Consider the following 9991-nt stretch of genomic DNA (forward strand, 5'->3'; position numbering starts at 1 on the left):
GCTGCAGAGGGTGAGTATGATCTCTGACATCCCTGCTCCCCCTCCACCGCCGACCCCCCCCGGTATATGACTCGTGTATAAGCCGAGAGGGGGACTTTCAGCCCCAAAAAATGGGCTGAAAATCTCGGCTTATACACGAGTATATATGGTAATTATTTTTTTATCTTAATTGTATGACATAATGCTGAGCAGAATTAAATATGCTGACATCCTCCAATATACAGTGTGACCCAACACATAGCCCCCTACATACAATATGAGCCCCCACATAGCCCCTCAATCACCAACTAAAGTAATCACCCTAAGGGGCCCTTACACATGTAAACCTTAAGAAATTGTTTTTCAAAACCCATATACCTGATAAGTGTGTGTGTATGTATATACCGTTGAAATCAGAATAAACCTTTCCAATTTTCTCACAATTAGGATTACCATAATTATATTTGCCAAATGCCAGAATGAGAGTCAGAATGTTTTAAGGCATTTTTATTACTTACTGCAAAGTCAAAGGTTTACATACATTTCATTAGTATTTGGTTCCACTCCCCTTAACAACCACTGACATGTCTTTTAACAGTGGCAGTTAAAGGGAATCTGTCACCCCATTTTTCGACTATGAGCTGCCGGCACCAACATCAGGGGCTTATCTCCAGCATTCTGTAATGCTGTAGATAAGCTCCCAATGTAACCTGAAAGAGAAGAAAGAGGAGTTATATTATACTCACCCAAGGGCGGTCTGGTCTTGGTCCGATGCCTCCCGTTTTCTAACGGTGACATCCTCTTCTTTTCTTCCCGTTGTGGCTCCTGCTCAGGCGCACTGCTCTACCCTGTTGAGGGCAGAGCAGAATACTGCGGTGCGCAGGCGCCAGACCTCTCTGACCTCTCCCGGCGCCTACGCACTGCAGGACTCTGCTCTGCCCTCAACTTTTAACACGTATAACATCCTAACAAAAAAAACAAATATGTTTCCAAAATAGTGCTGATGTAAACTTGACATGTCAGAAATGTTATTAATTATTTTGTGACGACTCTCTGATTTAAGGGCACAAAAATTAAAAGTTTGAAAATTGCAACATCTTCAAAATGTTTGTCAAATTTTTGTTTGACTAGTAAACGCAAGTCATATCGAAGAAATTTTACCACTGATATGAAGTACAATACATCATGAAAAAAACAGTCTCAGAATCAGTGGAATCCACTGAAGTGTTCCAGTGCTATAACCTCAAAGTGACAGTGTTCGCATTGTAAAAATTATAGTTTGGTCATTAAAGGTCAAAATTTTCTTGGTCTCTAAAGAATGACTTGGTTCAAACGTTTGGGATATCCTAACACAAGCTTCTCACAATAGTTCGTTGGAAATTTGGGCACATTCCTCCTGACAATACTGGTGTATCTAATCCAGGTTTGTAAGTCAGTTTGCTCACAAAGGCCTTCTCAGATTTGCCCATAAATTTTCAATTGGATTGAGATCAGCGCTTTGAGATGAGCAGTCCAAAACATTGTCTTTGCTATCCTTAAGATACTTTGTTACCATTTTGGCAGTATGCTTCGGGTCATTGTCCATTTGGAAGATCCGTTTCTGCCCAAGCTTTAACTTCCTGGCTGATGTCTTGAGATGATTCTTCAGTATTGCCACATAATCTTTTCTAATGATGCCATCTATTTTGTCAAGTGCACCAGTTCTTCCTGCAGTAAATTAACCCCACAACATGATGCTGCCACCCTTGTATTTCACAGTTGGGATGGTTTTCTTAGGCTGGTTTCACACTAGCATTTAAATCGCGCAGCACATCGTGCGCAATCGGGCGCACGCGCAATGGTCCCCTATCTTTAAAATGGCGGGCGCAGTGTCTAGCGATTGCACGCGCTCATCAGCGTTTTCGTGCGCTGCGCATTTTCCAGGTGTGCGTCCAGATGCTACATGTTGCATTTTTTGTTCCGCCCAACCTCATTAAAAAATCGCGTGCGCACGGAATGCGCAAAAAATAGCATTACAGTCTATGGGGTCACTGGCGTGCGCAGGTCAGCGCTTTTAGCGCGCACGCGATTTTAGAGTAAACAATGTCTAGACACTGGTTTAAACCACCCCCTACACAAGCAACATTGTTTGGGAGGAGTGTAGATAAAAGGTGTCTGCACAGTCAGACCACTTACTCTACAGACAGCCTGGAAGAGATAACATCCTTCAACAAAGAGGAGCCACAACTTTGGATACAAGCTGCTTCAGCCAAAATGTGATTATTGTTCAACATAATGTCTGCCTGTCCTTTCAAATTTATTATGTACTAATGTTTTTTTTAAATTCCAGCATGTCTTCTTGATCGGAATATTCTCCATCCCAGCAAGAACTGGCACAAGCAGAGCGTGAGTTGAGGATCTTGCTGCCTTTGGGTAAGTATAGCTGCCTCTACAAATGTGTAATAATGTTTTTTCTTTACAGACCTCATCATCGGACCCGGCAAGTGAGGAGGAACAGTGGGAGCAGCCTAGCCAAGTCCCGGCGAGGAGACAGATTGTAAGTATATAGTCTTTCAATGTCCCTTTTTTTTATTTATTTTTTCTCTTCCTTTTTTTCTGTCCTGTTTTTCATCTTCTATCTTGCTTCTTTTATTTCTATTTTTCTATCTTTTTCATTCTCCAAAACTTCCAAGATTATAATGTATTTTTTTTCTAGGTTCTACAACGGGACGAAGACGTCTCTCTGGACCACGAGCATCTGATCCGCCTGGTCGAGGAGCGCGTCCCGTTGTGGGACAGCCGTAACCAGCAGTACAAGGACCCTGTGGTGACCCGGCAGCTCTGGAATGAGGTGGCCGCAGAGATGATGGATGGCTGGAACAGCACCTCTCTAACTTCCAAAAAGGCGTTTTGTAAGTATTTCCATGCTCTATGATGCCGCATTGACTCTTGTTCCTGATGATACTGGTGTTTCTTGCAAAATAAATTCTTGCAGGAAACACAACAGTGTCCTCAGGATCAACAGTGACTGCATTGTGTATTGTACTGCTGGATTGATCTTGCTTTCACTCTAGCTCCTGATGATACTGGTGTGTGTTATGATTGAGTGACCGTAGGAGGCAGACACAAAAATAGAAGCTACGTCCAGAAAACCAGAGGAGCTGGCAACTATCCGATTGCAGACCCCTGAACCTATCAACACAACTAGCAGTAGCCGTGGGGGGTACCTACAGTGCCCTAGACCCCTCGAACACAGCCGGAGAACTATATAGCCTAAAGATAGAAAGGGAAATCTAAACTGCCCCAGAGCAGACCCCAAAGTAAAAGGCAGCCCCCAACATATAATGACGGTGAAGCAAGATGAAAAAACACTGACACAGATAGAAAGATAGGCTGAGCAAACGTTGGGGCCCAATCTAATCTAAACAGGAAAGGAAAGAAAAGCTGCTGTCTGCAATCGGCAAAAAACCCTATCAAAAACATAGGCCAGCAAGCTGAAATGGAAAAAGGCCCTGAAGCAACTAAGCTTCAAAACTAAATCAGCACTCTGGTATTTTCAGGAGACAGAGCTAAGGAGTTCAGCTCACCCCAGCAGGGAATGGCTGAAATCCAGAAAAAAACAAAGCAAGGCACAAATGCAAAAAGCAAGGAAGAAAACTTAGCTTTAGCAGAGCAGGAATTCAGACTGGACTCCAAGGATACCACAGAGAAATCACCCGCAGGGAGAATGGGCGTATGCAGCCTTATATCCAGTCTGTGACTCCACTCAGCCAGTCATCATCATTAATCTCAGGGGTCTGATAATCAGACTCACTACCTCTCCTTACCAGAAGAGGGAGTTCCTCGGGCCTCAGTGATGAAGGGGAAAATGAACTCACAACAGTACCTCCCCCTTGAGGAGGGGTCACCGAACCCTCAACCACGCCACCAGGGCGATCAGGGTGTGCCTGATGAAAGGCACGCACCAGTCTTTTAGCATGAACATCAGAGGCAGAGACCCAGGAATTATCCTCCTGACCATAACCCTTCCACTTAACCAAATACTGGAGTCTCCGTCTAGCCAGACGAGAATCCAGTACTTTCTCTACCTCATATTCAATGTTACCTTCAACCAAAACAGGGTCTGGAGGTGCCACTCCCGGAACAACAGGTTCAACAAATCTCTTCAACAAGGACTTATGAAACACATTATGGATTTTAAATGTGACAGGAAGAGCCAAACGAAAAGAGACCGGATTAATAATCTCCAAAATCTTGTAAGGTCCAATAAATCTAGGCTTAAACTTAGGAGAAGCCACCTTCATAGCAATATTTTTTGATGATAACCACACCAAATCACCAACCTTAAACTGGGGACCAATGGTCCTATGTCGGTTGGAAAACCGCTGGGCCTTTTCCTGGGATAGAGATAACTTATCCACCACTTGGTCCCAGATCTGGTGCATTCTCTCCACCACAGTGTCAACCCCTGGGCAGGCAAACGGCTCCACCTGACCTGAAGAAAATCGAGGATGAAACCCAAAGTTACAAAAAAAAGGTGACATCAAAGTGGCAGAACTAGCTCTGTTATTTAAAGCAAATTCGGCCAAGGGTAAAAATGAAACCCAATCATCCTGATCAGCGGAAATAAAACATCTCAAATATGACTCCAAAGTCTGGTTTGTTCTCTCTGTCTGCCCATTGGTCTGAGGGTCAAAGGCAGAGGAGAAGGACAACTGAATTCCCAGATGGAACAGAAAGTTCTCCAAAATCTAGACACAAACTGAACTCCTCTGTCAGACACAATGTTCTCAGGAATCCCGTGCAAACGAACCACCTGTTGCAAAAACAGGGGCACCAACTCAGAGGAAGACGGCAACTTAGGGAGTGGTACAAGATGAACCATCTTAGAGAACCTATCACAAATCACCCAAATAACAGTCATCCTTTGAGAGACAGGCATATCGGAGATGAAATCCATTGAAATATGGGTCCATGGCCTCTTGGGGACAGGCAAAGGCATCAACAACCCACTAGAGCGGGAGCATGATTTAGACCGGGAGCACGTCCCACAGGACTGCACAAAATTCCTGACATCACGAGACAAGGAGGGCCACCAAAAAGACCGACTCACAAGATCTCTAGTACCAAAAATACCTGGATGACCAGCCAAAGCAGAGCAATGAACTTCAGACATCACTCTCTTCTTCCACTGGTCAGGAACATACAACTTTCCACTGGGACAACGCTCAGGCTTGTCTCTCTGGAATTCTTCCAGAGCACGTCTCAAATCGGGCGAGATGGCAGAAAGAACTACCCCTTCGCCTAAGATGGTAGCAGGTTTGGTCACCACAGGAGAATCAGCAAAGAAAATCCTAGAGAGTGCGTCTGCCTTGACATTCTTAGTTCCAGGAAGAAAAGAAACCACAAAATCAAAACGTGTAAAAAACAAGGCCCACCTAGCCTGTCTAGGGTTCAAGCGCTTAGCCGACTCTAGATAAATCAAATTCTTGTGGTCGGTGAGGACCACGACTTGATGCTTAGCTCCCTCCAACCAATGTCTCCACTCCTCAAATGCCCATTTCATGGCCAACAGTTCCCGATTCCCCACGTCGTAGTTACGTTCAGATGGAGAGAACTTTCGGGAAAAGAAAGCGCAGGGATTCATTTTAGATGTTACAGGATCCTTTTGGGACAAAACAGCTCCTGCACCAATCTCAGAAGCATCCACCTCTACCTGGAACGGATGTGAGACATCAGGTTGCCGCAAAACCGGGGCGGAGGTGAATCTTCGCTTCAACTCCTGAAAGGAAGAAACAGCCTCCGGAGACCAATTTAACACATCAGCACCCTTCTTAGTCAAATCAGTCAATGGCTTGGCAATACTAGAAAATTTTGCTATAAATTTCCGATAAAAATTAGCAAAACCCAAAAACTTCTGGAGGGCCTTCAAAGAAGTGGGCTGAACCCAATCATAAATGGCCTGTACCTTGACTGGATCCATTTCAATAGTTGACGGAGACAAAATAAATCCCAAAAATGAAATCCTCTGTACCCCAAAAAGGCATTTAGATCCCTTGACATACAGGGAATTCTCCCTCAAGATCCGGAACAGTCCGAACATGTTCCACATGAGAATCCCAATCCTTGGAGAAGATCAAAATATCATCCAGATAGATAATCAAAAATTTATCCACAAAATCTCGGAAAATATCGTTCATGAAGCACTGGAAGACAGAAGGGGCATTAGTGAGCCCAAAAGGCATCACCAGGTACTCAAAATGTCCCTCCGGAGTATTAAACGCTGTCTTCCATTCATCCCCATGCTTAATGCGAATAAGATTATACACCCCCCTGAGGTCAAGCTTGGTAAACCAGCAAGCACCTTTAACTCTAGAGACTAGATCCGAAATCAGGGGTAACGGATACTGATATTTAACAGTAATCTTGTTGAGGGCACGATAATCAATACAAGGTCTTAATGATCCATCCTTTTTGGCTACAAAAAAAAAAACAGCACCTAAGGGTGAAGAGGATGGTCTAATATGACCCTTCTCCAATGCCTCCTTAATATAGGATCGCATAGCCTCGTGCTCGGGTACAGATAAATTGAAAAGCCGACCCTTGGGGAATTTACACCCCGGGTTCAGCTCAATAGCACAGTCATAACTCCTATGAGGAGGCAAAGACGCAGACTCACTCTCACTAAATACATCATAAAAGTCAGCCAAATAGTCAGGAACATCATGTGACTGGGGAGAGGTGGAGAAAACAGGAGCATCACTAAGGGCACACCGACAACCCCAACTCACCACAGACAAAGATTTCCAATCCAAAACTGGATTATGGATTTGTAACCTGGGAAACCCCAGAACAATGGTATCATGCAGATTATGCAACACCAAAAATCTTCAATTTTCCTGATGGTCTGGGGAGACCCGCATCACCACCTGGGTCCAAAACTGAGGTTTATCTTTAGCCAACGGAGTAGCATCAATCCCCCTCAAAGGGATAGGCGTCCGCAGAGGTGTCATAGGAAATCCACAACGTTTAGCAAAATCCAAGTCCATTAGGTTTAGAGCTGCTCCTTAATCCACAAATGCCTTGGCGGAAAATGTGGACAGGGAGCAGATCAGAGTAATAGCCAGAAGAAACTTAGGTTGAACACCACCAACAGAAAACGTGTGTGCAAAGCGTTTCTCTCGTTTAGGACAGACAGAAATCATATGCGAGGCATCTCCACAGAAAAAGCACAACTTATTACGCCTTCTGAACTCCTGACGCTGCTCTCTGGAGAAAACTCTATCACACTGCATAGGTTCAGTCATTTGTTCAACAGGTGGCAACACCTCTCGTGCAGTTTTGCGTTCGCGCAAACGCCGATCAACCTGAATGGCTAATGACATAGAATCGTCAAGACCAGAGGGAACAGGAAATCCCACCATAGTATCTTTTACGGCTTCTGACAAACCCTTCCGAAAGAGAGCAGCCAAGGCATTATCATTCCAAGTAGTAAGTACCGCCCACTTTCGGAATTTTTGACAGTACAATTCTGCAGAATCTCGACCCTGATTCAATGCCAGCAGGGTCTTTTCAGCCTGATCAATGGCATTAGGTTCGTCATACAACAAGCCCAAGGCTTGAAAACATGCGTTCACATTAGTCAGAATAGGATCATCTGGTTTCAAAGAAAACGCCCAATCCTGGGGATCGCCACGCAGCAAAGAGATGACAATTTTAACCTGCTGCGCGGAGCTCCCTGACGAGTTAGGCTTCAAGGCAAAAAATAATTTACAATTATTTTTGAAATTCAAAAATTTAGACCGATCACCACAAAATACATCAGGTGTAGGAATCTTTGGTTCAGCAGCATGTGAATGAGCAAGGTAGGCGGAAATTCCCCGCACTTCCGCAGCGAGCTGCTCCACACGATCAGACAATTGCTTTATCTCCATTGAGAGAAAAAAAAAAAAATTCCCCCTACGGCCTCAGAGATACAGAGGAAAAAATATACACACTTTTTTTTTTTTTTTTGCAATTCTTTCCTGCTATTGAGTACCCTAGGATCTGCGGTCAGGCGGGTGATTCTGTTATGATTGAGTGACCGTAGGAGGCAGACACAAAAATAGAAGCTACGTCCAGAAAACCAGAGGAGCTGGCAACTATCCGATTGCAGACCCCTGAACCTATCAACACAACTAGCAGTAGCCGTGGGGGGTACCTACAGTGCCCTAGACCCCTCGAACACAGCCGGAGAACTATATAGCCTAAAGATAGAAAGGGAAATCTAAACTGCCCCAGAGCAGACCCCAAAGTAAAAGGCAGCCCCCAACATATAATGACGGTGAAGCAAGATGAAAAAACACTGACACAGATAGAAAGATAGGCTGAGCAAATGTTGGGGCCCAATCTAATCTAAACAGGAAAGGAAAGAAAAGCTGCTGTCTGCAATCGGCAAAAAACCCTATCAAAAACATAGGCCAGCAAGCTGAAATAGAAAAAGACCCTGAAGCAACTAAGCTTCAAAACTAAATCAGCACTCTGGTATTTTCAGGAGACAGACCTAAGGAGTTCAGCTCACCCCAGCAGGGAATGGCTGAAATCCAGAAAAAAACAAAGCAAGGCACAAATGCAAAAAGCAAGGAAGAAAACTTAGCTTTAGCAGAGCAGGAATTCAGACTGGACTCCAAGGATACCACAGAGAAATCACCCGCAGGGAGAATGGGCGTATGCAGCCTTATATCCAGTCTGTGACTCCACTCAGCCAGTCATCATCATTAATCTCAGGTGTCTGATAATCAGACTCACTACCTCTCCTTACCAGAAGAGGGAGTTCCTCGGGCCTCAGTGATGAAGGGGAAAATTAACTCACAACAGTTGTGTTTCTTGCAAGATATATTCTTGCAGGAAACACAACAGTGTCCTCAGGAGCAACAGTGAATGCATTGTTTATTGAATTATTTTGTGATGCCGCATAGAATGTTTGCCAAGTTCACTCAGGTGTGTGTGATGATGATAGAGATGTTGCCGTCAGTCATTGTATAACATTTTTTCAACAGTGAAAAAAGTCGGCACACGTTGGCGCTCGATGAAGGACCGCTTCAACACTGATGTTCGTGCTGAGGGACAGGTTCGCAGTGGTTCAGCGGCAAGGACCAGAAGAAAGTACCGCAACCATCGCGAGTTGGCATTCCTAAGACCGATCCTTGCCACCAGAGTGTATTATATATATAATTTTTTTTTTTTTTTTTTTTTTTTTTTTTTTTAATCTGTGCTTTTCTATTCCACAGCTGATGCTTCTTGTAAATGCATGATAGTAGCAGCACCCTGCAACCTGTCCCTGGAGCGGTCCTTCATCGATCGACCTCGGACCCGTCCCAGCCATCCAACAGCCAGGAAGCATCTTGCAGGTCAGCAACACGGACAGCTGGTGACCAGGAAGCTCGTCAGATGTTCCCCTATCCCAGGTCTCTGCCACTGGTTATGTGGGCACTTGTGGGCCTCGGACAGGCCTGTCTTGCCCGAGTTCATGCACTTGAGCGAGGCCTTTCATGCCAGCCTCAAGTTGCTGTCAGACAGTGTGGAAAGTGGTTTTTCACTCATGGAACGCAGTTTTACCCACATGAAACACCGCTTCCACTCTGTCGACCAGCTCCTTGACCGTCTGGAGGCCGACCTCAACAGACCAGCGCACCATTTTTTCAGTAAAATTGAACGGGACATGGTGGAACACCTTAGTCCTGAGCAACTGCTGAGTGTGTTGGAGGTCTGCAACACTGCTTACTTGCAAGGCTATGCAGCAGAATCGGTACGTGCAGCGGTGAGTGCTGTCATTTCCAACAGTGCCACCACTGACTCGCTACACCTCACTACCGACTTCTGCTGCATATCACTACCTGCATTCCTAGCCAAGCCGGACACCACTACACCACACCAATGACGAGTGCTTCTGGACACTCCACCCCCGCCACCACCATGGCAAGCGCTGCTCCTGTCTGGAGCACCACCAGTGACACCGGAGCACCATCTTGGAGCACCGCCACCGTAGAATCTG

General features: G+C 45.1%; 1 long non-coding RNA gene across 1 annotated transcript; it reads left to right on the plus strand.

Moving 5' to 3' along the window:
- The first annotated feature begins 2270 nt into the window (after positions 1–2270).
- On the plus strand, positions 2271–9133 carry LOC141082733 (uncharacterized). The gene is made up of 4 exons (XR_012230565.1): positions 2271–2364; positions 2441–2515; positions 2675–2870; positions 8997–9133. It is a non-coding gene; the product is annotated as an uncharacterized lncRNA (long non-coding RNA).
- Positions 9134–9991: the final 858 nt, after the last annotated feature.

This window comes from Dendrobates tinctorius, unplaced genomic scaffold, assembly GCF_039654945.1.
Source record: "Dendrobates tinctorius isolate UK_male_01 unplaced genomic scaffold, ASM3965494v1 ptg000019l, whole genome shotgun sequence".
Lineage (NCBI taxonomy): Eukaryota > Metazoa > Chordata > Amphibia > Anura > Dendrobatidae > Dendrobates > Dendrobates tinctorius.